This window comes from Plectropomus leopardus, chromosome 19 (genome assembly GCF_026936395.1).
Source record: "Plectropomus leopardus strain MGB_pleo_1.0 chromosome 19, ASM2693639v1, whole genome shotgun sequence".
Lineage (NCBI taxonomy): Eukaryota > Metazoa > Chordata > Actinopteri > Perciformes > Serranidae > Plectropomus > Plectropomus leopardus.
In genome coordinates this window covers 26,339,860-26,367,807 of record NC_142194.1, presented here as the reverse complement: position 1 = coordinate 26,367,807, position 27,948 = coordinate 26,339,860, and the positions used below count along the sequence as shown (strand labels likewise).

The following is a 27,948-nucleotide window of genomic DNA, read 5'->3' as shown; positions in this document are numbered from 1 at the left end:
ATACCTGAGCAAATTGATTTGATGTCTTTTCAAAAGCTTGGGGAAAAGGCAATAAGCAACTTAACAAGACATGGCTCCAATATATATCTAATATGTATGTGTATATCTAATATATATATATATATATATATATATATATATATACCCACCCAACTGTCCTTTGAGTGTGTGTGGTTTTTTAAAATTTTTTAAATTCTTTTACCTCTTTAAGTAATGTATTCATGTTTTATTTATCTTATTTCCTTTTCTTTGTGGTTTTATTGCTTTTATTGTTTTTGTTGTTGTTTTTGGTTTATTTCTTTGTATTGCTTTATTTTGACATTATGTGTCCTAATTTTATCCTAACTGCTCTAGTTTCATCTCACTTGTGTTCAGTAGCACTGTTTGGCTTTCTGTTGTGTCGTTTATGGTATAATTTATTATTATTATTATTATTATTGTTGTTGTTGTTGTTGTTGTTGTTGTTGTTGTTGTTGTTGTTGTTGTTTTTAATGTTGTTTCTTTGTTTTGTTTTGCTGTTTTCTTTTTTCTTATTTTCAGGTACATTTCTTGTAACTTTTTTTGCTTGCAAATTTTTTGGCAATGTCTTGTTGTTTATTGTCTTCTCGCCATGTTGTTGAAAGAAATCAAACCAATTTGCTCAGGTTTCATAATAATAAATATAATATACAAATGTAACATAGCTATAATTTCAGAAATATATAAGGCTAACATTTTTGTGTTGTGCATGCAGTGTGAAATACACTAGAACCTCAACCTCTTCGGTTATGTTTTCATATATATATCATGTACATATGCTTCCGACAGCAGGAATATTATGTACTCTCAGAGGTCTGAACAGCACACTGAATTTTCCCCTGCAGCCTCCTGCAACTCAGCTCAGTGACCCCTGCACCTTTTTGAAAGCGCAACCTATGATGAATGATGATTTCATGACTTATTAAGCCCTGTGATTAACTGGAAGACACAGCAGATCACATTGATTTCCTTCACTGAAGTCCGTCATGGCTCTTAGTGATTTCTCTGCCATATGCAAGACATCTGCTGCGGAAAATGACAAGAAAATAGGAATGAAATGGGGGATGATTATGATTACAGTATTTCCCTCAAAGCCAGAGAGACTGAGGATTTCTATGATTACTTCAATTGCAGCTATAAGCCATATTCAAACCTAACCCACTAAATAATGTTTTTGTGTATTTAACTGTGTATAGTGACAGTGACTAATACTGACAACGGTACATAGAATGTAAATCTCAGCCACATGTACATGAATTTGACTGCTAGAGGGCGCCAGTCATCTTTGGAACACATCTGATCCAGCTGGGAGCACTGCATTGGAGATACACTGCATAGCTTAACCCTTTGAAACCTCTGCAAATTAGTTTGATTTCATTCAACACCCCCCCCCCCCAAAAAAGCCAGTGAGCAACTCCACAAGAAAATAGTTTAAATGAGCAAGAAATTAGTACAAAGAAAATTACCTGAAAAACTAGTAAAAATAGACAAGTAAATAAACAAGAAAATGACCTGGGGAAGAAAAGAACTGAATGAATAAATAAAATAAAATAAAAAATATATTATTTCTGTAACAGTAAATATATAATTATAGTCATTAGAACTAAACTGTAGTTTTATGAACATTTACCCCTATAGTTCTTTGGTCATTTTCTAAAAATTTTGTCTCCCTCTCTCCTTATTCTCCTTTTACAAATTTCTTGCATTTGACATATCTTGCTACTGATTGCCTTTCCCCCGTGTTTTTGAAAGAAATCAAACCAATTGGTTCACATTTCAGAGGTTTATATGCTTTTGAAAAGCGTCTGAATGCTGCACAAGTAAACCGATGCTCAATCTAGCTTTCAAAGGGTTAAAACATAAAAAATATGGAAAAGCAACTGTTTTACTTGAACCTTGGAGACCAGACCAGAACAAGTCAACTAATATCAGCAAAATGCCTGCTTAGGTGTTCCATTATTTTCTAAGCATTTTGTTTATGCACACACCCAACCCATCTCAATACACCCTAACACACACACACAAGCACCGTGAAAATGTGTGAACGTCATGCACGCACTTCTCAGAGTTTAGCTACCAAACAATAGTCTATTAAAGCAGAACTGCAGCGTTTTACTGAAGTCAGTGGCGTGTGTCCCTGAGGTTAAAGTTCTAACTCTGCATAATACACTGCAATGCAGCGATGCTGCCGCTCCTGGTTTAATGGTAACGGGTTATTTTCCTGATCGACCTCCTCCAGACAGCTCCGGTCTGATGGAACAAGTTGACATTTTTTCAATTATTAGCCTGCATGGTGATTAATATTACCCACCAAATTTGCCTTTAACAACTGTCATTATATGAGAAGTTAAGATGGATTCCTCAACTTAATATACACGTCTATCAAGCTTTAAGTTAAAGCTGCATGCTCAGCTGATGGAGTGTGATCTGCGTAATATGAAAAGTTTAGAGGAAAAAAATAAAATCTAGGGAAAAACTATATGTATAACTACATATTGTGTTGTATTGTATGTCATGAAATTCTTAGAATTTTCAAGCTCTCATTTCTTTCTCTTCCCCTTTTTTTATTTTGGCTTTCTTCCCCCTTTTTTCTTATTTGTTTTTTTTTTTAATTAATAATTTTTTTTTCACTAATCTCTTGCTAATTTTTGGGTAATTTCTTCTTTTGCTGCTCATTGCCTTCTTCCCATTTTCTTTGAAAGGAATCTGCACACCTTTAAAACATTGTGAGTTTTAAACATTCAGTTGTCGATAAAGACATTTTTGTGGCTTGTCAAGTGCAAATATGCATGTTGTTACATTTGGAGAATATTTCTTTGGAATAATTTTTTAGCCCTGCCCAATCAGTTAGTGACTCCATTTCCTTTGAAGGAGGAAGCAGATTAAAAAAAAAAACAACAACACAGGAAGCATCTGCAAGAGTAGTTTTGAAACTTCATGTGGATGTGAGTCAGATCAATACACATAAAGACTTTTGATATTAAAGGGTGAGCACAAAAAAGCCCACTTTGTTTTATGATGTAAAAAAAACCCTAGGGTAGTTCAAAGAGATGAAAACAAGCCAAATAAAATTCTTTAAAAAAATTATGCCTAAGAGACATTTGGAGCACAAACTTGATTTTCTCCTCTTTTCCGATAAAAGCTTGGTGAGGAGCAGCTCATTCACCCTCCACTTTGGGGCCTAACATTTTGATTGACTGCTCAGCGAGAGCTGCTGCTGCTGCAGGGTCGTTACCGAGCGCACAAAGTTCAGTTAGTTTGTCTTTAGCGTGCAGGGGATTTCAATAAAGTCAAGTATGCTGATAAACTCTGGTTGATTACGCTACTGTTTCATTACTGTTTCCTCTTTCTGCTTGAGGACATTTGGCGGGTGCTCAACTCACATCACTCTGGCTCATATTTTCTTTTTATTGTAACCACACATCATGATGTGAGCCCTGCTTTCTGTCACGTAGCCTCGATAAAATTGGATAATAATACAAATTGTTCCACAGGCAATACAGTAAATTTGCTTTTAAAGACGACGTGGAGCTGCGGAGACATTATGAAGTGCAGAGACCCGGTCACCTTGGCAGTGTGAGATAACTTAGGAAATGCTTTGCTTTACAAACCCAAACCCCAGAGATTGCATTATAGAGTAGAATCAATCAGAAAAGACATGTAGCACAGAAACACTTTATCTGTGCCAGGGAGAGGCGCGATTGGAGAGTTAAAACCTTCTTCTCTTTCCCTTTGAACAACTTCTGGAAGGAAAGGAGCTGGAACTGTATTTAATAATTGAGAGCTGGAAGGTAATTGAGGACATAGATCAATAATATCTAGGGGGTTGCTCTCATTACAGAGATACCCAGACACTTCCGAAAGTTGTAGCTCAATGATGATGAATCTGGAGAGAAAGAGAAAGAGAAGAGAGAGGAAGGAAGAGGAGAAAAGGAGCAATGAGATCTAAAAATTTAACAAATGAGGCCCATTTCCCATCACTGTCTGTCTCATCAGAGCCTCATATCAAACCTTTGGATGTGGCAGGTGGTTTGGCCGCCTCACATTTCAAAATGTCAAATCTCTGTGCTTAGAAATGGGGATCTTTCCAGGGAGCCTGGCGGCTTCCCGGGCCCTGATTTCCCAGAGGATTGGCAGTCTCGACACGCATGGGCGTCTTTGAGCGTTTAAACAGTCAAACCCTCCCCAACACCACCACCACCCACCAACCCATCCAGTCTTCCAAACAGCACCTGGCTCCCTATTACAGCCTCTTCTATCCTCTCATCAACTCTCTCTTTCCTGTTTCTCCTCCTCCGTCAAGCACGCTTCGTTTCTGCCTCTATCACCTGTTGGCGATATAAAAAAGGACTGGCTTTTAAGGAGCTTGTGGGATTAAACAGAGTCATTTCATTAAATGTTTACACTGCCGTAGCCACAAGTGAGGGATGTGGAGTCGATGAAGCCATGGTTTCAAATCAGAGATGGTATCTCTTCCCCACCTGGGGTGAAAATTGGAGGGCTGCATTTAAACTGATAGAATGAATTCTACCTGTTTATCCCAGAGGGGCTCAGTGTGGAGAGGCAGAGCTGCTATTCATGCTCACTCACACACACAAACACGCACACACACACAGACGACAAAAACACACTCTTTTTAAACTTTCAAGCCCGAATCAACATCATTTTTCTTGTGCTGTGTTCAGACACCTTTCACATGCTGTTTGACCCTTTGAAATCATGGAGATTGTTTTTATTATTATTATTATTATTATTATTATTTTCAAAAACATGGGGAAAGAAGGCAATGACCAACTTGGCAAGAAACATCAAGTTGCGAAAAAAAACCCCCCAACAAAAAACAAAACAAAACAGTTAAAGGTAACAAGAAAAATACCCCATGATTAATTTTAAAAAGAGGGGGGATTATTAGAAAATTATCCCAAAGGGAGGGAATAATGAGGCAGGAGGGAATAATGTCCTAAACAAAATAGATAGTTATAATTATAGTAATTTTAGATATTAAATTATGCTACAGAAAACCCCCCAAAACAAAATAAACATATTTACCGTCTGGTACACCATGTGGTTTTGTTAAAACAGAAAAAAAGGATTGAAAGGTAAACAGATAAATAGATAAGCCTCAGTAATTTAACCATAGTAATGATAATATGTAATTAAATACTTAAAAGGTAATAAGACAGAAAAACGGCAAAGTTAATTTGTTAGTGTTCAAATATTATTATACATGAAATGATTGCGCATTATTGGTTTTGAGGAGCAACCAATTGTTGTTTGTCCTCGCTGTCCAATGAAATTATTTATCCCGCCCACCATGTAGCAGGTTAGATTACATAGGTAAGGTGAAAGGGCAGATAATCAGGTTTGGTTGAATATCAGAGAAAGTTGCATGAAACGCGGCTAAACACAGAAAACTTTCACCTAAAGTTAATGTGCTGTCTCCATGTGTTAATATATGTTTTATGTTAATTATATGAATCACAATGTGGATAAAATAAGGAAGTACGCCGCCTGTTTCAGCGCGTGCACCGAGTCCTGACGCCTTTTGCGAAGCGAATCCGCACAAAGGTGAGTTCAGTCAGCCGCTAGCCGTGATGCTAATTTTTTCCATGTTAAACTCCATTTAAATGTGCTAAAAACATTAGCGTCTAACGCCCGCTATCTTGAATGCTAATTCGGGACATTTAAAATCACAGTCAGATTATTCCAGAGTTGTTTATGGCTGGAAAAATGACATTTAACACGTTTTAAACAAACTGACAATAAGCAGTATCTTCTGTTATATTACCATATCAAGAAAATTGTCCTTTGTTTTGTTTCTATGCACATTTTTATGCATTTTGAGATAACTCATGCTGCCTAACTGCTAGCTTAGATGTACTTGCTAGTGAATTTTACCACTGGCATAGACATTTTATTTTAGTGCCTACAGAGACTTGATGAAAATTATAAAGAAAATGTATGCTGTTTGTATTTTGTATTATGTACCTTAATTGGGTATTTACTACATGCGTAGCTCTCTAAATGAGATATTTTGTTTCGATATGACAAAAGTTGTGATTTTTGAAACTAAGTTGATGTACAAATGTTGTAAAATCAAAGTTGTGAATTGGAGCATTTAGTTAATTGTAAAAGATGTATTCTTACCTTTAAACTCATCCTATGATAACAATCTGATCTCATTTATAGGTCAGGCTGTTTTTGAGTCCCTCTGAGACGAGCCAAGATTTTTAGAGAAGATCTTCAGAAGAGATTTCAGATTTGGAGACGACTTCAGGGGGAACCATTTTCCAGCACTGGATGGCGAGTTCAGCCCAGGAGAGGAAGAGGAGGAGGAGGAGGCTGTGAACTGAACATCTATATCAAGCAAGGTAGGATTGAGCTCTTCACACACATAAAGCTTAGAGGAAAGAGAACACACATACCTTCCTTCGCACCAGTACTCGAGTTGAATCGAAAACTGTGATTCTTAGACACCATATACGTAGTTCTTTAATTTATTTATTTATTTATTTATTTAAATGTGCGCACAGTTTTTGTTTCTTATTCTCTAAGTTAACCTGTGAATATATTTACATAGTAATCTAAACTTACCACTTAAACTTACTTTTGGAATTCTACATTTTTATGACTTTTCAAAGCATTCATTATATGCAAGCAATATCTATATTTGGGTTTTGTGTTTCTGTCCTCTGGTTGCCAATCCTCTTGGCTCCCTTCAATCTTAGAGTTTTTTAAGTCTGATCCAATTGTTGCACATACCTGTAACACTTCTTTTCTGTACTTAGAGGTATCACATATTGGTTTCACTGTGGTCACAGATGATCTTGCAGGTGAAGACAGTAGATGTGGAGGTACTGAACTGACATTGGTACACATGGTCTGTGGTTGTGAGGTTGGCTGTACTGCCTAATTCTCTGAAACAGCATTGGAGACAGCTTATGGTGGTGTTGGGTTGTGTGATGAAACTCCTCATTTTAGTATAGCCTAAGAAATGTGTGGAGGTCATGGGTCACACATGTTCAGGGATATGAAGGCGGTTGGATGTAATGGCAATTTCGTGGACCATCTCAAAGCACACATGTGTAGCAGTAGTCTGCTGTTTATCAGCATCTCCATATGCCACATCTGTCAGGTAGATGGATTATGGATCAGCTGTTGGGTGGCTAGTTTCAGATGATCTTGCAAGTGAAGATGCTGGATGTGGAGGTCCTGAACTGATATAGTTACACTTGGTCTGTGGTTGTTAGGTTGGTTGGATGTACTGCCAAATTCTTTAAAACAACATTGGAGACGGCCTATTGTAGTGAAATTAACATTCAATTCATGGTCAACAATTGTGGTGGACATTCCTGCAGTCAGCATACCAATGGCTCTGTCTTTGACAAAACTGCACGTTTTAAAGTAGCCTTAAAAACATGTTGAGGTCCTTTATTATTTTATTCAGGTTATAAATACTGTATTTTATTAAAGTTCATAAAAGATTTTATTTAATCCTGTATTTCTTCATTTTTTTAAAAAACTTGGAAGCAGCACAACAAGCTATAAACATTAATACCTAGTGCAAGCTTCAAGAATATGCACTTAAAATCATTTCAGTTTAACCCTTAGAAACCTGAGCAGATTAGCTTTATTTCTTTCAGTATTATTTAGAAAATTATTTGATTAATAAAATATAAATATAAATATAAACAAACAAACAAAAAACAAGCAAGAAAATGTCTTCAAGAAATTGCGAAAAATAAATATCTGTATTTTTCTGTAACGTAATTTAAAATGGATAATAAAGAGAATAATAAATATAGTTTTCTGGACAGTTTTCTCTTTTTTTATTGTATTTAATAATCCCACCTAGCTAGGTAGATTTTCAGATTATTTCCTTGTCCCCTTTTAGTGACAATTAATGAGAGTCTTTATTGCTTTTGTATTCTATCTTCTCATCTGACAAGACAAAAGACAGAATACATGAGAAGACAGAATACATCTTCTTGTCTTTTTATCTCCCTTCTACAAACACACGCCTACACACAACATGCATTCAGGCAGGGCATCTCTCTTTGAGGTCAAAGGTCATCTCCCATCAGCTGTTTTCCCGAGAGATCTGCCCTTCAAGGACAGCAGTGGCTGTTTATAGTCGCAGGCCTTGGCATCTCCTGTATCCACTCCGCTGTAACACAGCTCAGGAAACTGACTGGGAAAGTGGTGACGCCAATGAAATCTCTCCCCCTCAACTCCCATCCTCCTCTCTGAGTGGCTATTGTCTTCACCCCGGTCATATAAATCAGACGGTGTGCGAGAGCGGAGGAGGATTAAAAGAAGAAGAGGGAGGGAGGGACGGAGGAAGATGGAGTGGAGGAGAAAAAAGAGAAACTGGTCTTATGGCCAAACTGTCCTCTTCAAGGTCGTCACGGTGATTGGGTTGGTGTGAGGAGGATGGGACTCAGGGAAATGAGAAAGCACAATGTCCAGTCTGCAGTGTGTCATTTGTTCTAAAACAAATTTTATTTCTGGAGCCCTCTAGCCTTCCTTTTCCTTCCTCTAAAAGGAACATAACAAGAATTTTAACACTATCTCATGGTAAAATATACATGACCAAGTTTCAGAGCATTGCATAATTTGGGGTGGATCACCCTGCACTGAAGAACTGCCAACACATCACTAAGAATTTCATTACTGAGGCAATTTTTAGTGAACTCTATTTCGGAAGATTTTTCACCCGTCATCCTGTTTTTATGCACTATGTGTTTTAACACACAAGGTGTGATCAGTTCCTTGTGACAGGAACAGATGGCTGTTGTTCTACGTTCTCTTTAGCGTGAGAGTATATGTGATCTGTATGGTGATGGATGCACCAGCGGACCTTTCCAGAAAAGGTCAGTTATGCTATGGTGGATATAGAATTAACTAAGTTTACCTGAATTACAAAAATAATTGTATATACCTTGCTAGTACTGTGTTGGACCCCCTTTGCCTTCAGAAGTGCCTTAATTCTTTGTGGCATAGATTCAACAAGGTGCTGGAAACAATCCTCAGAGATTTTGGTCCATATTGACATCATAGCATCACGCAGTTGCTGCAGATTTGTGGGCTGCACATCCATGATGTGAATCTCCCGTTCCACCACATCCCATAGATACGTATACATAAGGTGCCAGAGTGCAAAAAAGAAAAAAAAAGAAAAAGCATCAAAATAGAGCTTATTTATAAAAAAAAGGACTTGTGGAGGATCTAACTAAGACCCTAATGTCCTAAAATCATTGAAACATCCTAAATCCTAGTATAGTCCTAAACTCTTAGAAACATCCTAAAAAATCCTAGAAATGTCCTTAAGTCCAAGAAACGTGCAAAAATCCGGGAAATTTCCAAAAATCCTAGAAACATCTTAAATCCTAAAAGCGTCCTAAAATTCGAGAAATGTCCCAAATCTCAGAAATTTACTAAAATCTTTGAAACTCCTAAAATCCTAGAAATGTCCTAAAATCCTTGATATTAACTGAAATCCTAGAAATGTCTTAAAAGCCTAGAAACATGTATGGGGCTGCAGCGACTGGCCCCTGGCCCCTGGCCTCTTGTCATTTTGTAAAGGTGGCCCCCAAGCAAAGCAAGTTTAATATTCCTGGTCTGTGCTGTACCATCTGTCTCCCATTGTACTATTGGACAATCTGAAGAGTTTGTCCAGTAAGCCCATGTCTCATACTCAGAAATTCTTGCTAATCTATGTAGTATATATAAAATCTGCATGATATGCAGTTGAAGCACATTACTTACTCAATTGTGTTTAGTATGAGTAATATGTCAGTGTGGGAATTCTAACAGAGCCTCTGTTTGTTTTCCTGCAACAGAGGAGGTCAAAGGTCAGGTCAGCAGGGCAGAGGACAGTCTCTTTAATGCCCTCAAACCACTGTTCAAATATTAAAATATTTTTTAGTGAAGGTTTTGCTTTGTTACGCATGATTGTAGGATTCAGATGTTTCGGTGCTTGCAGGGTGGGCTACAGAGTGAAACCGCTGCTCCCTGAGAAGGAAGAGCATGAAAGAAAGAGAGCGATGGAGAGACTGAGAGGGAAAGGGAAAGAAAAATGGATGCCAGTGGCGGGTTTGTGAGAAAGAAGATGGGGAGGAGATGAGATTCCCCCTTATCTTTCACGGCAGTTACACTTTGTGGATTCTTATCTCAGCTGGCAGAGAGGCATGTGAGGCTCGCTTCATCTAGCCTTTAACTGATTATCTATTTGTCAACATTTCTCACCATTTCCCCCTTTTCAAAGCCTCGGGGAGGTCTGGGAATATTGACTTCCGCTCCTACAGAATGTAAAGTTGGATACTAAATTGAGTGCAGAGCCTTCCCTCCTGCCAGGCGTGATTCTGTACATTCAAGTGTACGCCGAGGCTCTAAATCAGCCGAGTATTTAAAGATCGACCCTACACACAACAGTCAGTAGTGTGTCAATTATGGGACATCTCATGCAGAACTTGCTGGGAACAGCCTGTGATTGAGGAGAAACTGGCAGCAGCATCACCCCCAGCTTTCTGTTGTTTTTCCATTCGCCGGTTATTAGCCAAAATGTCATTCCTGTGTCCTCCCACAGACCATGTTTCTGGACGTTTTGAAACAAACAATTGAACGAGCTGAAAGGCTTAATATGATTAAAAAAACGATCAGCGGCGTCGATGGCAGGAGCCAGTGTGCGTAATTGGATTACTAATGGGGAACACAGATGAATAGCAGTAGGGAGAACACAGTTCCGGACAGACCTGGATGAAGTGTGATTTCTATTCTGATGCGGAGGGCATACTGTGGTGAGAAAATAAGCACTATAAATCATGTCACTGTCCCAGATGTGGGGAGTCATTAAATTTTTCAAATGAGAGAATTTCAGATAACCTCAGTGCATGTCCCTTTAGAAATGAATTCCAGGACAATAAGACCATGTCTCATTAATTTGATGAAATGAATTATTTTCCAGTGGAGACTGTCCATTGTTGTGACCATGGCAAGACTGTTAAAGGGGCACTTCACACATAACGAAAGGCATATTTTCTCACTTACATGTTGTTGAATCTCTCCAGTTTTGGTTTAACCCTTTGAAACCTGATTATATTGTATTGATTTAAAAAAAATTTGGAAAAGGCAATGAGCAGCTTCAGAAGGAATGACCCAAAAAATAAAAAATTAAAAAGGAGAAAATTAATCTAAATGTTTTGCAAAATAAGTTCCAAAAAAGGCAAGGGAATGACCTTGAAAAAGTGCTTATTAAAAAAAATATAATTTGGTGACATAATTTAAATAGTTAGTCTAGGTTTCAAAGGGTTAAATATCTGTCTCAGTGATTTCTGTCTCCTATTCATCTCTGTAAATGGAATTCTGTTTATAGAAAAGAAAATTTCAGTTCAACAGCAAAATGTTTTTTGTGAAACGGTGTTCCTAGATCAGTGCTTGAACTGGAATGCAGAAGATGGTAATATTCTGAGCGAGCAGCCTGCACAGCATGCAAATGTAGAATTTGGGGGCACGAATCGGCCGTAACAATAATTGATTTGATGGTACAAATGACTAATTCATTACACAGAACACTAACTGTAATTAATGTGAGCAAATAATCAGTCAGACTCTGACCCTTTTATGGGTATCTGATTTTGGAAGCACCTGCACAAACAGAGCAGAAAGCTTCTCTGCAGCAGCTTTCTGACGGTAATAGACCACATGTTGTGCCTTTCACAGATTGTTTTTGCAAGAAAAGGCTTCTTTGAGTGACACTTTAAAAGAACTGCTGCCTTCAAGCAAGTTCAGGTAGTCTTGAGTCTGCTGTCTCCTTTACATACTGTGCCAAGGCAGACATGTGAAGGTTTTTAGTATTCAAATATGATCAAAATGTACCCCCAATATATATTGATAAAAAATATTTCCACTGCTATCCAGACTAATCATTAGCAAATGTATTCATAATAAATAAGTTTAACAAATTTCCTTTGTTATTACCACATCTTATTGTATTACGGTGTATTCAGAGGTACTCACATGTTTCATTTTGGCATACTGCCACAATTAAAACATCTGCCACCACATATTGATTTTATAATTTTGAAGCTGGACTGTTAATCAGAAGCACTGTTGGAATATATATATCATTTGGTCATTCATTGCACCAGGAGCGCAGAGCGTACTCTGGACGCTTGTGTACGTTAAATAATGTAATATATATATATTTTTTTAAATCTGGGGGGTTGGGATGAAGGGGGATACCCCCAGACACCCCCAGATTTGCTCCACACCAATTTTGACTACATGTCTACAGCCTTGAACTGTGCTTTTACCCATGTAACACATATATCAGAGCAGCCCATTCTTAAATACAGCTTCTCAAATACAGCAGCTTGGTCAGTGACTGTCAGCATCTGATTTCCATGTACAACGCACCCTTTCACATTTGTATGAGACATGCCAGGCTTTTAAGTAACTCCAATGTAAACCCATCTGTGGTATTTTGGGTGACAAAACCTACCTTCCTGTGAAGATAGAAGTCTATTTTGAAAAGACACAATGCAGGTAACAATCAACATGCTGTCCTTGAGCATCCAAAACTGACTTAAGATGGGTACCATATTCGAGAAGTTGGGAGTGAGACTGTGTTAATCTAATACAACCTTTTCATACTTGAGCTGTCAATGTTCTGTTCACTCTTTTGCTGCATGCCTGCTGCCCCTGCACTCCCCTAAAACTATGTTATCACTTGCTGCTGCTCTTCATATAGCATTTCAAAAGCCTGTAGGCCCTGAGCCCATGTTCCCCTGGAAGGCAAGTTCTTATCGTCACTCCCCGCTCCCTGCTATGCTGAGCTTCATTCTTGTTTGATGTTTGTGTGTGACAGGGTTAGAGCCCAGAAACCACATATCAATGCCGTACACACGGTAATCTACTCCACAGGAGTTACCTGACGGAACTACGCTATGCTATGAATACTTGTATGTATTAGAAAGTAGTGGTACTGAATAATGGTTTCAAGATCAAGACAGGGGTCACCCCCTCATATGACTTTATCCTAGGTAACACTCAATTGTCTCAATGGCAATTGAGCAAATGTGCCTTCGTTTTTTTTGGTACTATTTATTCTTTCTTTATGGCAGGGAAGTAATTAAGCGCTTCAATACAAATGTCCCTTTCAAACAATTATTTATTCTTGTTCCTTGCCAAAAGATCACATTAAACAAACTATGAGAATGTTATGATTTATCTTTGTCCAATATTAATTTTTGCTCAATAAAGCTTCAGTGCATCATTATGTAACTCAGTGCAACCTCCATAAGCTGTTAGTTGCAGCCAACTGCTTCTACTTTAACCTGCTCTTCTCCTGTTGTTTAAACACAATATGTTGTTTTTTTCTTTTTTTTCCCTCTCCACATGCACTCTTTTGACCTCCACTTGACTACACTACAACTTTGACGTTATCCATCAAAGGTCACATTATGCGTTCTTCAGACTGTGATGACTCGTTTACTTTATTTGGGGAGCATAAATCTAGCACCCTTGGGATGGCACCGCAGGTGGCCACCTATATTGCCAATGGCAAGTGCTGCCAATGGTTGGAAGCTAAATAAATAAATGAATGAATGAATAAGTGGACATGCAGTATTAAGAGTGACAAAGTCCACATAGAGAGGAGGTCAGGGTGATGGGTCAAATAAAGACAGGACTTTGACCCAGGAGACCGCTGTTTGTGTCTGCTGTTAAACTAAAGTCAGTGTTGAGTTTAAAATTATGGACTTCCCAAAACATCACCTCATTACATGACGTTGGCAAGTTACATTAAGTACAAAATGAGACAATGCGCAACAATGATCCTTCTCTTAAACCAGTTGTAACTACAAGGGGCACTTGTTCGTTAAATATGATGGCGCTAATTTTTTAGATATCCTATGAACTGTGTGCGTAACTTTCAGTAGGATATATACAGACCATTGTATGAGGATATGTTATCCACTGATTAAAAAGTCATTAGGAAACAGTTCATGGCATTGTCTGGTATTTAGTCAGTGTAATGGTGAGACTGTTTCTAGAAAAACATATAGGTATATTTTAGTGCTGGGCCGTTAACGGCGTAAACGTGCTGCGTTAACGCGGGATTCTTATCGCGCGATAAGGAAATTATCGTGCGATAAACTATTCATTAAGTTGGGTCTATACAGTGAGCAAGGCACCAATTTCGCTTTGTTGTTTAAGTGCGGATGTATACCTGGTCGAATTACGCGGAGGGGGCGTGAACAAGGCGGAAGCTGGTCTGCCTGAGTGACTGGAGTGATTGGCTCAAGCCGTGTCACAAAGCTGCTGACTGTTAATGGTCTTCTTCATGACCTCTAACGTAGGCCCACAGTTCAGTTAGGGTCATGTTATCAGAGGCTGCGCCCTCTGCTGTTCATTCCAGTTAGCAGGAAAAAGCTTTTTCCACATGGAGACAGAACCTGTGTTCCTAAATGTCTGTGTTTAACAAAATAAAAAAAAGTTAAACACCAAAGTAAATCTTATGGAACATTTTTTTCTTTACCAAATATTATAGTAGAACAGCTTTCTCAAGCAGTTTGTGATGCATTTTCATCATTTAGATAGATAGATATTATTTTGAATGTCTTTGGCAAAATTCAAATCTATAATTTTAATCTAGATTAACTACAGGATTGCAGTGAGATTAATCTAGATTAAAAAAATTAATCTATGCCCAGCACTAGTATATTTTCAATGCTGTGAGAATCAAAATTCTATTCACCCCTATTGTATTGGGTTTTAAGCAGTAGAAATCTTAAAGATAAAAGTATCGGGAATACCTTGGATAACGCTCGTAGATCAAAATATCAAGATGTGGATTTAAAATTACAGAGATATAAAATACCCACTTGAATTCAGAAGTGCAATATATTAGACCACACTTCCTCCCAAACGGCAGCCCTCTCCTATTTACTGTTCTCTGCAGATCCTGGGTTTTACAGGGAGTTTTGCAGAGGACAACACAAGCTATATTAGATGGTGGCTTATGTGTTTGGGGACTGGATATATGCTATCCTCATATCAACTGGACTATGTCTGTTGTTGTTTCCCTTATTTTTTTTTTTTCGGCCAGAAAGTGGAGATCTGTCTCCGGTCCCAGGGATTCGCCGTGCCCGCAGGCAGTAATAAACTACAGACATGTTTCCTCGGCACAAACTCCACCTTCAGTGCCCCCTCTCTGCGACACAGGCCATATCATTATCCTCGCAAGCAGCAAAAATGCCTCTGCAATCTTAGTGTTGGAGGAAATTCTCCTGCTGCCGTCTGTCAGCCGCCTCTATCAGGCATCTCTGCGGTCGAGACTTACACTGAATGCACAACAGCACAAAGAAAATCCACACTTGTGATGAATGAGCTGGTGTTTTTTTGTTCCCTGTGAGGAGGAAGAGGATGTGAGGATTTACGAGGAGCTGACTGACACCATAAAGCTGCTTGAAGGTGTTTGTATTGTGTGAGATCCTGTTGTCCAATAAGAAAATACAGCCTAACCCAGACTAGAACTTCTGTTAACATGAGTAAAGTGACACAGGTAGTGAGCACGCACTACACTGAGGATACAAGTGTCTCTGGCTACGGTCCCAGAAAGCTATTGATCCTAGATGTTCTACGCTATGAGTCTGTCTGCTGCTGGATTTCTGCGGCGTTTGTGTGCATCTGTTTGTCTGGCTGTGGACCAGATAAGGAAACAGAGAGCGGAGCTTGAGACGAGGCGGTGCAGACGACAGTGTAGTGTACAGTGAGCAGTCTGGAGGCGTTTCTATCTCCGTGTTCTTTCATCCTTTGCAACAGCCTCTGATTGCTCATCTGCAGGCATCAGCTGCAAACAACACTAGATGGCGGTGTTTATTTCTAGTAGGGGAGCTTCACTTCCCATGCACATTAATACTGGGGGGGTGGGGTTGGGGGGGTGAAAAAAAGTTGTGCTCTTAAATTCAGATATTGACATTCCTATGCAATAAAGCACCCACACACGATTATCTGATAAATGCTCTTGTTTGAAACGGCGGTTACTTGTAGTGTTTTTAAGCAGCTCAGTTTTTTCACATATTGATTTTTGGATGGGATAAGCTTGCCAGTTTCCAGTTCTTATTCATAGCACTATTTAAGCACAGTTTCCTTCATTTGCCCCCTGAGGATTCCATTCTCAGTGATGCTCTCAACAATACAAACAAGAGAACCTTCGGGGAGGGCGTGACGAAGCGTCTTTGGCTGCCGTCAGACCGACAGAGGAATGCAGACGGAGCTCGTCCTGCCAAGTTAAGCGAACCGTCGATATGCTATTGCCTGGCAACAATGACTCGCTCGGCATAATGTGAAAATTGGATTGCAGGACTCGTGATGAGAGTCTCTCTGTTCCTGCTATCACCAAGGTGTTACTGAGTGTGTTTATGCTCTCTGCATGCTTGTTAGAGCTATCCATACAAATACAGCCATACATGCACTGCTAAGTATCAACACGCTAATTTATGCCCAAGAGGGAGGGGGAAGGACGGGAGGAGATGTTATAGAAAGGGTCAAAGAGGCATCCGTGGGTTTGATTATTGGCCAAAGAGGGACAGAGAGTCCTGCTCTTACCCGATAAGCACCGCGGCAGAACAAAATGTAATGCATGGCCTTCTATTGACAGCCATTCCACCCCTTGTTTGTCAGTAGAAGGCACTGGACCAGTCTTGGATCACTTTCCATGTATCGATCAAAGCAAATGGAACGACTTGAGTGGAACACAGCGGTCGGGCTTAATGTGATTCTGATATGTGCTTGTGTGTGTGTATGACAGGCAGGTTGACATGGTGCCTGGGGAGACCTGATTATGCCAGACCTCTGTCCCTGCGTGAGACAGGGGGCCCTCGCCTCATAGTCATGTCCTTGACAATGCTGTCACATCCCCTGCACACACACACACACACACAAACTTTGAGAGACTGTTCACATTTGAGAGACTGGAGAAAAAAGTCATCAATACAGAGCCACTGTCAACCTGTCCAACTCTAAATGTTAGCCTGGGCTTGGAAATTGCCTCAGAGTACCTCCTTGTGACAAATAGGTATATTTGTCTCCAAAGGACAGTTACACTTTATTACAACTTTGTGCTTGTTTTTGTAGTTTTGCCTAAAGCCAAGGACAATTTTGACTAAGAATACTGACTAACCAAACTTACCAAAATCCAGTATTTTCCAAAAGTCACATGCCAATGGCATCTTGACTTAGAATAACATCATAATGAATGGAGGCCAAAACCAACATCTGCAAAACGTCAAGATGTTAAGGTCTACATAATGTGAAATTCCAATGTTGTTTGATATCTAAAATATTATCAACCCCGATTTTCACTTCAACCAAAATTCTATGTCTTTCCAACGAAAGTGTCCAATGTCTTTCTGCTATCATATGAGCATGCCAGCTGGGTTTTATTTCACATAGTAAAGAATAGTGCTCAATAATGCATCAAACATCTGATTTAGATATTGTCCAATTGTAGTCATTACATTTCTTTTTGTTTCTTCTAATAATTAAATTCAACAGTGCCTTGAGGGAATTTCTTCAAATTTGGCAAAAATGTTCACCTGGACTCTTCAACCACTGCGTTCGTCTCATTCTTGTCAATGCAATGTCTCAAAAACACCTTGAAAGAATTTCTTTAAATTTGGCACAAACATCCATTTGGACTCAAAGATAAACTGATTGATTTTGGTGGTCAAAAGTCAAGGTCACCATGACCTCGTCTCTCATTCTTATGAGCGTGATATTTCAAGAACAGCTTTGTGGAAATTTTTCAAATTTGGAACAAATGTTTACTTTGGAACAAAAGATGAACAGATTAGATTTTGGTTGTCAACGGTCAAGGTTTTACAAAGTACATGACCTTGCATGCATTTCATACTCATGGACGTGATATCTCAAGAACACCTCCAAGGAATTTATCCAAATTTGTTTAATTGGATTTTGGAATGATCTGATTCGAATTTGGTGGTTAAAAGTCAAAGGTCAAGACCATTGTGACCTCACAAAATACATTTTTGTCCATAACTAAATTCATATGGTAATTATGGCATATATATATATATATATATATATATATATATATATATATATATGTATGTATTAATATCTAATAGGATGTGATGACATAGTGATGACATTTTATATTTAAATGGTCAATGGTCCATTTTACTGTGACGTCACAATGCAAAATACTTTTCTGGCCATTTTTCAACACCATGTCTCAGGAACAGAAAGGGAGACATTTAGTCAGATACTGAATTGGTGACACTTATCTTAAGTGTCCACCTTGAAACTGTTGATGGGATTTCAAAGATTTCAAAGAAGATTTCTTCAAAGATGTGTTTGAAGCAGTCATTGTTTTTAGAGACTTGGATGTAAACTGTAAGTGTAAACTGAGTTGTTTGTGGAGGCATACTACCACAGCGCAGTAATTGTAGTTCTAGATTAAAGTGTTCATAATTGATATTTATATGTCTTTGAATTCATTTAGTTGTCCTGCCCAAGACTTAACTGTTTTTATCCATTCTCACTGCTCTTATAGTCACGTTTTTTGGGCCACAGAAGGCAGTTGTTTCCAGTGGAAAAAAGCTCTAAAAATCCCACTATGCAATACCTGCTCAGCAGCAACAGCAAATAGACACAGGTAGAGACTAGCTGGTGAACATAGTGGAGCATTACACAGCTGAAGAGGCAGAAGTTTCCCACAGGGGTTTGATGGAGACCAAAAAACAAGCTAAAAGAGTAATCAGAGTGACACAAACATGGCTCCATATGAACGCTAATGATGTTCCACCAACTGCTGTATTTGCAAATCAGCAACAACAGTTAACAGTTTGCCACATCAACTTAAAAGGTTGAATATGTGTCAATATTGTGTTCACAGCTTGTTTCATCAGCTTGTTTCCAATGTGCAGTGTAGCAATTTGATTATTACATTATTACATTTTATTAGAGTGGAAGATCTGTAAATATTTCAGGTAGTTCAAAAAGTGGTTTAATGAGATATGCAGGCTTCCATTCTCAGAAGAGCTGACTGCAGCACATTTAACAAGTGGAGCATCAAGTGAAGAACACCACCCTAATATTATGTATAATGCTCCCAAACCACTGAAAGATATGCCAATTTAATGCAGTTTTATCTTCAGGTCAGTAGCCTGCTTGACAGTACAGATGGTCATATGCACACATTCTATAACCATCATGTTAAAATGATAGGAGTATATGATGATGTGAGATGTGAGTCTGAATGACTTGCACTGAATTTCCCACCATAAAGATGAGAAGGAACTATTGCTTTATAAAAAAAACATATTTTGACGACAAAGATGAAGAATTATGTTAATTTGAGATTTAATTATCTGCAGCTCTATTTTTTTAAGCCAAACTTCATTTGAGAAGAGAGAAATCCTGGGACGTGATCATTTTTAAAATCATAGGAAAAGCCTCAACACTCAAACCCACTGATACTGAACTTAGGGCCCACAGGCCAAATCTGTTTTTTAGTTCATCCGATTGTTGGCATTTAAAAATAGACAATACACACATTTATATATATTTTGTGTATTATCTATCCTTTCTTTTCTCTTTTTGTTGTTTTATTTAGTATGTCCTTAACTGTTTTTTGATTGTTTTTTTTCCCTTTTGGTTTTCTTTTATTTTTATGAATATGTTTATCTATGTAAGTTACTTTGTTCTGTAAATATAAAAACATTAAAATCTTTTGGTCATAAAAAAGAATCCCCTTATCTTATAGTCTTGGAAATCTCATTAAATCATAGAAACGTCCTGAAATCTTTGGAATGTGCTGAATTTCTAGAAACTTCCTAAAATCCTAGAAATGTCCTGAAATCATAGAAACGTCCTAAAATCTGAGAAACATCCCAAGATCCAAGAAATGTCCTAAACAAGAAATGTCTTAAAATCTTTGAACCGTCCTAAAATATGAGACACTACCTAAAATCCTAGAAATGGTGCTGCTGCAACTGGCCCTTCATTTTTCAAAAGTGGCCCTAAAGAAAAGCAAGTAAGAGTATCTCTGCTCTAACCATCAAAGAAAAAAAAGTGGTAATAAACAGCATGTCAGAGATAGGTAACACCAAACTCACTCACAGAAGCGCGCCGAGTCTGCCGCCCCCCACATGGAGGGTGGTTATTATGAAGACAGTGATGTGGCCACACATTTCACCTCTGCCACGTGTTATAGGCAGACCGACATGGGCATGGCATCTCATTCTACTGCGTCTGACCTCACGTCAGCTCTGCCAGGGTGGGTGACACCTCATTCAGAAATGAGGCGTCGCTCTCTCTGGCGGATCGCTGCCCCGTCTGCTCAGCGACAGGGCCACAGAGCTTACCAGAGGCAGAGGAATAGGCGAGTGATAAATCTGAAGAGGCAGTGCAGAAAAAGAGGAGAGGGAGGGGAAAACAGACGGCTGGTGGGAGGAATGGGGGAGATAGCAGGAGTGGGAGCGAAGGAAGAAGGGGTAGATGTGATGCCAAGGAATGAAGGGTGTAGAGGTGAAGACGCGCATCAACCCCCTCTGTTTCATCTCAGCCCCGCTCAACCTCAGACAGCAGAAAATAGACCGAGCCATTTATCTGTGTGCAGAACTGCCGAGACCAGATGCGCAAACCTGTAAACCCTGATCCGGGGTCAGTTTTCACGCTGAATGGCTGAGATCAGAGGTGGGAGATTGGAAAAGCTGGTCCTCAATCCACAGTCTGACACGGCGCTGCCGCTTCACCAGACCATCAGGATGATCCGTTTAGGCATCGTGGTTTCCGAATCACTGAACAGCAAATCATAAAAGTGATGACTCTTGATGGAGATTAGGTGTGAGGACCGTTTTACAAAAAGAAAACAATTTGAAATGTCATTACATCTGCATCTGTTAACCCTTAGGGCCCACTTTAATATTACACACTCGTTTTGCTCTGCACACAAAATGCACTTTTAAAAAATAGTATACCTTAATATGATTTTCTGCTTCTATTGAGTTTATTTTTTTAACCAACATCATTCCTGTTCATAGTTATCAAATATTAATTCATTTTCAGAATTTTAACCCTTTAAATGCCAGGTTTTTGACATGATATCACTATTTTTTTTAGATAAAAAAAACATAAAAAATTGATTATTTTCTGTGTACTACAGCAAAGAAGATTTTTTTTTTCAAATTATGATTATATGTCAACGATTTGCAGCAACATTGATTGTGACATTGAGCCTAGTGGAAATAGCATGTATTTTCTCTATATGCCAAATATGGTAAAAAATTATGTCATCAGCTGGAAATTACCAAGGCAAAAGCCCAGAATGACACCCAGAAATAACACAATGCATGTTTTTATGCTTTGATGGCTGTGGGGTCAAAAGTTGAAGTTTAAAAGGGTTTCAGTGGCGCATCTTTTGCACTTAACAGTCTGAACTTAATAATTTTGTTTACAAAGTATATTTTAGACTTATTGTAGGAGCTGAGCTGGAAACTCACAGATTCAATAAAAATACGCAATCTTGTCTAAATGTATGCCATATGCATGAACACAGCCAAAATGATCAAAAAAATAAAGAATGTAAAATGCTCCAAACAGTCCTTAAGGGTTGATATATTTCATTTTATATTTTCTGTTCCCCTCAAAGATGAAATAACATTAGACAAACATAAAGGATTATTTTCACTGTTTGTGGAATGAAGAAACGAGAAAATCCCATCAACATTACCTGAGACTTGCTGGTTTGGCCCATAAACTGCTGGATGTAAATCTTAGCACACAACAAGTGACAAACGGAAAGTGATAAATATTTTATGAGCATACAAGGTGTCAAGTTGGCTTTTAGCTCTTCAGCTTTTTGAAGGCAGACTATTTTCAGCTTTTAAAGGGGAGACGTTTTACACTCTCATGAGAGAAAGTTGCATCTTTTTACTTATTTTGCCAAAGGCTTTAATAATCCTGAATGTGCTGTGTGCAGTTTACTGATGTCACATTCACTTCATGTTGGAGTTATCATCCAAGTGCTAATTATGAGTGGAAAACCAGTTGTTGTTGTTGGTGCTTTGTTTTTGGAAATATATCAAACTCACCGCTAAATATTGCAGAAATGCTTGAAAAACAAACAGACATGGTTGATCGGCTAATTTGATACATATTTAATAGTGTTATATTGACCATTCACACCCTTAAATCCTCTAACCCTTACCATAACATGTTTTAATGTCTACATGTATGCACAGCAGCATCCCTAAGGGGCTACAACGGGGGGGGGTATTATTTGTATTGTATTTATTCATTCATATATTATATATATATATTTAAAGGGACAATGAAAATTAACATAGTACAACTTCAGCCCTTTAAAAACAAGCTGTAGTAACTGATGTTTCACATATTACAGGTTACACACAAACATGCATACAAGATTACGTAGAATTACAACACAAAAAAAGATATATATTGAGGTTACGTGTACTTACAACATTCAACTACAAGATATTATAAAGTAGTTAAAAAGTCTCACTTGTCTGATTTTGCTTCATCCAACCAACTTTAACACTATGCACACTTAAATAATTGTGAATGATAATTTTGGAGCAATGTTATTGTCTTTTAAGCGGCTCACTAAGAGGAAGCTCACTCTTTTATAGCTAGCACATATGTAGTGGCATCTTATGAAATGCATCCATTGGTAGACCCATATTGGCATAGCTTGGGGGGGTAAATTCTCAACACATTCTCATCCCATCTCATAACATGTTGCCGCTTTGCAGTTTGTTACATGTTGCTGCTTTGTGAGTGACTTCCGTGTCTACATATTTCGTTTTAAGTATCCTTCTAATTCTGCCGATTACACCTTGATGATGTCAACACAAGCACATGGTGGGTTGATGCAGCATGTGTTTATGTTTAGACAACAACAGCACATGGCAACCAAAGCTGGTACACCAACAAACGCACATCCCACCACAGATGGTTAGGAGTAGGGGAAGCAGGCACCTGGCAAACTGTAGAAAATCAAACATGACATTCAGACGGGTAGCAAACATTGGACTCCTGCATGAAAGTCCAGGGTTTGTTGGACTGATCCACCATCCCTCCCCCCCACCCTATAGGCACCCTATAGGAGCCCAGAGGACCTCATACCCATCATTCTGTTGAGTGGTTGAATGCTCCCGCTAGGAAAAACACTATTTAACAGTTTCTGAGGCTAAAGAACAGTTTTACGGTCGCAAGTGTGCAAGCATTTATAAGAATACGGAAGGTCCTAAAGTAAGGGGAATTTCTGCCTGTGGAAACATGTTTGACCAATTAAATCCTTTGTTCCAACTGATGTCATGCCTCCTGGTCATAGCTAGCTCGCTGTCAAAATATGGGAACGTCCTTTAAATTCGGTTTCTCGACACCCAATATCATACAACAACTAAATAGGGGACAATATGTGGCTTAAGGTCACCCAGAAGCTGGGATGTGATGAAGATGGTATAAACTGAACTGATATGAACTTGCTATATGTTGGTCACGGAAAAGGGCTACACACAACAGCTAGCATTATCATCAAATTTGGGGTCTGATTAGTTTTATGTATTGCGTACTTAATGTTCGCTCCTCTGATTTTCTCTTTCTTAACAGGTTATTTTATTCAGGCACTACTGCTTGGCTTTATTTTCTCTTTTCAAAATAAGCGTTTTACATTTATTTACTCATTTCTGACGAAAATGGAAGTTGGCAAGGTAGATCATTCGGAGGTAAAATAGTTGTCCTGTGGAAAATTTGCCTGCTGATTTTCCATATTCCTACATTGCATGTCCACATCACACTGGTCAGAAACAACTCTAAAAACTATGAAAAGATGTGTGACTTTCCCTGATTGCATCTTTAAGCATAAATTTAGCAAAGACAGATGTGCAAAAAAAATACATGTGCAATTTTCAAATATTACGGCCAGAGATGGGGTGAGAAAATGAGCTTTTTTACATTCAAATTCTCCATATCTCACTCTGTCACCCTCTCAACACACTCTTATTAGTTTCCATCCGTTCATAAACAGCAATAAAGACAACAAATTGGGACTGTGTCAACTATGTTCATGAGAAGTTAGCGAGGGAGAGTGAGAGCATGGGGGAGGGAGGGAAACAAACCAATTACGGGCATTGATTTACTTCCAGGCTGCCTTATGGGCGGCTTAGCTTGCCGGTCAGGTTCCAGGTAATTCAGGGGATTGCATCCAACGCCATGTACTTCAGTTATCGCTGCAATCCCATCTCAGCCTCCATGAAAGCATGCGGTGAGACAGGAATATTAATAAGCAGCGGTGCCGTTCAAAGTCCGGGCCTGTAGAATCTTACATGATCCACAGTGACACCTCCTCCCTCTCTCTCCTGTGCCAGTAGCCACCATTTCATGTTTAATATTCTCCCGGTGTGTGCGGCACATTGAATACAAAGAATAGCATGTTTCTTTCATACCCCAGGTCTCACATGTCTCCAGATGAAATGCTTTCAAACACGCCACAGCACACTTCCTCTCAATACGCAATTGATTAATGTGGCACACTCTAATCATTCATGTGAAGGACTTTTTCTTGTTGGCCGTCTCTAATTGTCGAGAGCCAAGAAGACCTCATTCCCCTTCGTTCTGTTTAATGGTTGAATGCTCCCGTTAGGAAAAGCACCATTATACAGTTCTTCTGTTTCAGAGGCCTGAAGGACAAGATCTGAAGGACAAGAGACAAAAGAGAGGCTCTGCGTCCGTTATGACCCCCTTCACCCCAACTCAAACGCATTCAAACGCTCTGCCTTCCCCTTTCAGCCATCCACTTTTTCACACGCCGTCTTCATCTCTCAAACTCGTCCTCTCACCTCTTGACTTTCTCCTCTTTTTCCCTCCAACCCCCACCCCCCACCCTCCCCTGACTCTTCAATCACAAGCGTTTGGCTGCCAGTGGGATCAAGCCACAGCGAGATGTATGAGCGTGGAGAAAAATGGATGGCTAATTCAATCAAGTCTATTATTCCTGAGGCAGCGCGGTGTTATCAGCGGCACTGCAAAGGCGTTTTGATGCATTGCCTTCATGCTCAGCCTCGCCCCCTCCCCACTCCCACAGAAATCAAAGTTGTTGTGGTCCAGAGGGGGAGGGAGGCGAGCTTCTTAGAGTCATCAGAGACCAGAGAGGGCTTGTTTCAGCGGGGCGACTCACAGCAGCGAGCCGTTTACCTTCACCGCAAGGAGGCTGCTGTCAGGAGTCGAGTGTCAGGTGTCAACATCATGTGCAAACAAGGAGTGAATCATATCAGTCTGTGTGAGCATCACTTCAGGAAGCAGCATTCAAGTGATATTACACCTAGAAACATAGTCTTCTAATAGCATGACTTTACATGCTGTGTTTGTCCTTTCGTGAATGTTGTATCATAATGATAAATTAAACTTTTTGCATAGCGTCTAAGTGGGCTTTCACATCAGGGACCTAGTCTCAGATCCGAGAAAACTTTGGGCTCAGAGGACCCCAAAATTCAATTTGTTTGATCATTGTGAGCGCTGCGTACCCACCCGGTTCATTCCGAAAAATATCACATTGTCGACAGTGCATTTTGCGTGAGATTGCAATGTCAAAAGCCACCTTTTGTGTCCGCATAAAATGCGGCAGTAAGGTGTGAGGTGAGAACGTGACCAGACAGAACCAGTTGCCGTGTTTTATACCGGACAGACTGCACCTTCCACATCATTTAAAATGTAACCGGATGGAACTTATCATGTCAACATAAAATGGGACGGCATCAGGTTGAAACCCTGTTTCTAACAACGTAACATAAGGAGTGCGAGGTTGCCCATAGGGTAGGCAGGGGTTGTGGTGGTGGATAGGTCCAACAAACCCCCGACTTTCATGTGGGAGTATAGTGTAAGCTTCCCATCTGAATGTGATGTTTTTTTTCTACAACTTTACATGTACCTTTTTCCTCTAATCCTATCCCTCAGTGCCAGTATATGTGTGTGTTGACTTCCCGGCGTTGGTCGCCATGTGCTGTTGTTGCCTAAACATAACCACGTGCAGCGAAATCCCACCATGTCCTTGTATTGACATGATAATAGTGGCATCCTGGAATGTAACGAGCAGACGTAGGATACCTAGGGCATGATATGTAGACGTGAAAGTCCATGTCTAGTGGCAACATGCGTCGAATTTAGATGAGAATGTGTCGGCACAGCCAGTCACTGACAGACAAAGATCAGGCTTCGTTGCCGCCCTTGACCTGCAGTTAGAGCACCAGTTGAAGGCAGGAGTCAGAGAGCTCTGTGTGTCTATGTACTCTGGCACAATACAAATCAATCATAAATAAAATGAAAACACCCTACAATTTCTTCTTAGCAGCAGGAGTGAGAAATCTGTCGGCGGCCAGGAAGTTGTGCAGGAATTGTTCAGAGAAGCTGGTTGTGCTGCCCGATGTGGCCAAAGAATTGAAGTCATGCCACTTTTAAAGTTGTCAAGAATGTTCTCACATGTCTCTGTGCCAGTCACAGCTGTGCCAAGAGTCATTATGTTTTCGGGTTGTCTGTCCCTTTGTCTAGTCATCCATCCATCATTTCTTGAAGTTTTGGGAAAATGTCAACTTGGACTCGATGATAAGCTGATTAGATACTGGTGGTCAAAGGTCAAGGTCATTGCAACTTTGCCTCTGTATCACTCTATGGAACGCGATATTTCAAGAGGGCCTTGAGGGAATTTCTTAAAATTTTTCAAGGATGAATTCATTAGAATTTCGTTTTTTCGGAATAACTCAAGAATTCATTTGCTAATTATGACAAAGTACGACACAAATGTCTAATAGGATAAAATGTTGAATTGGTGACATTATTTGTCCAAAAGGTCAAACTTCACTGAGACTTTATAATGTTTTGCACAAACACTTTTCTTTCTGGCCATTACTCAATGTTATAACTCAGGGACAGAAGGAGAGACATTTGGTCAGATACTGAATTGGTGACACTAATCTTGGGTGTCCACCTCGAAACTGTGCTGATTGTAGAGATCTTCTGTGGGTTGAAGATGTGTGTGTGAAGCATCCACATTTTAGATTATGTAGCTTCTTTGCAGCAATATACATATTTGATACTGTTCTGGCTAGTCTTAAAGGACATGGATGTTAACTGCAACATGAAAAAACATGAACTGAAATCATATGAAAATAGTTCTTAAGTAACAATTTACAGTTTATTCAAAACCAAGACAGCTTGTTTTTATGGCAGCACCATTTCATCACATTAAAAACTGCATGAATCATTTGCAGTCATCCCATTCTAAAACAGATATTTTGCATATGTATGGGACAAAATTTTGGTATCAGTAGCATTCTGGGTCCCATTTGTAATCCATTTGTAGTCCAAGCAGTATTGACAAATCATGTTTGAGTGAGCTTGGTTGCATGCAGGCAATCTCTCAACATGCAGATGTCTGCTTATAGAAATTAGCCGAAATAATTGGTGCATATTAAAGGAAAACTTAGTCCGGATATTTGCTGGCTATATATTGCCCTCAGAGGCTTATTGTTGTCACACTAATAGCCACTGAGTTTAGAGACTGCCCATATTCAGCCAGATGTATCTGGAATGTTTTGACACCGTGTGATCATGACTAGAATTGACAGTTTTTCTTTTATTGTTCAGGTGCGCTGCTTCCAACTGAGACTGCTGGTTCACCCCAGAGCCTTCTGCTCACAATGCTCTTAATCTTTTTCCTAATGAGGAGAAATCTGTTTCTGCTGTGTTTGCTCCTTCACTGTGTGAAAACATGCAGAGATATAAAACGTCTGATTCCATAATCACTATGAAGCTATGCCCCTTTCAGTTTTTAAAAGGGGTCAGGTGTATCTGTTGTATGTCACAAAGATGAAAGCAGGGAGT

At 39.3% G+C, this 27,948-nt stretch overlaps 1 protein-coding gene across 1 annotated transcript in view; it reads left to right on the top strand.

Moving 5' to 3' along the window:
- Positions 1–5,354: 5,354 nt before the first annotated feature.
- The window catches only part of shisa6b (shisa family member 6b), a 175,904-nt gene continuing 153,310 nt past the window's right edge, over positions 5,355–27,948 (top strand). The window contains exons 1-2 of the mRNA XM_088070037.1: positions 5,355–5,586; positions 6,208–6,389. The gene's annotated coding sequence lies outside the window, so the exon portion shown is untranslated. The remainder of the gene's footprint in view (positions 5,587–6,207; positions 6,390–27,948) is intronic.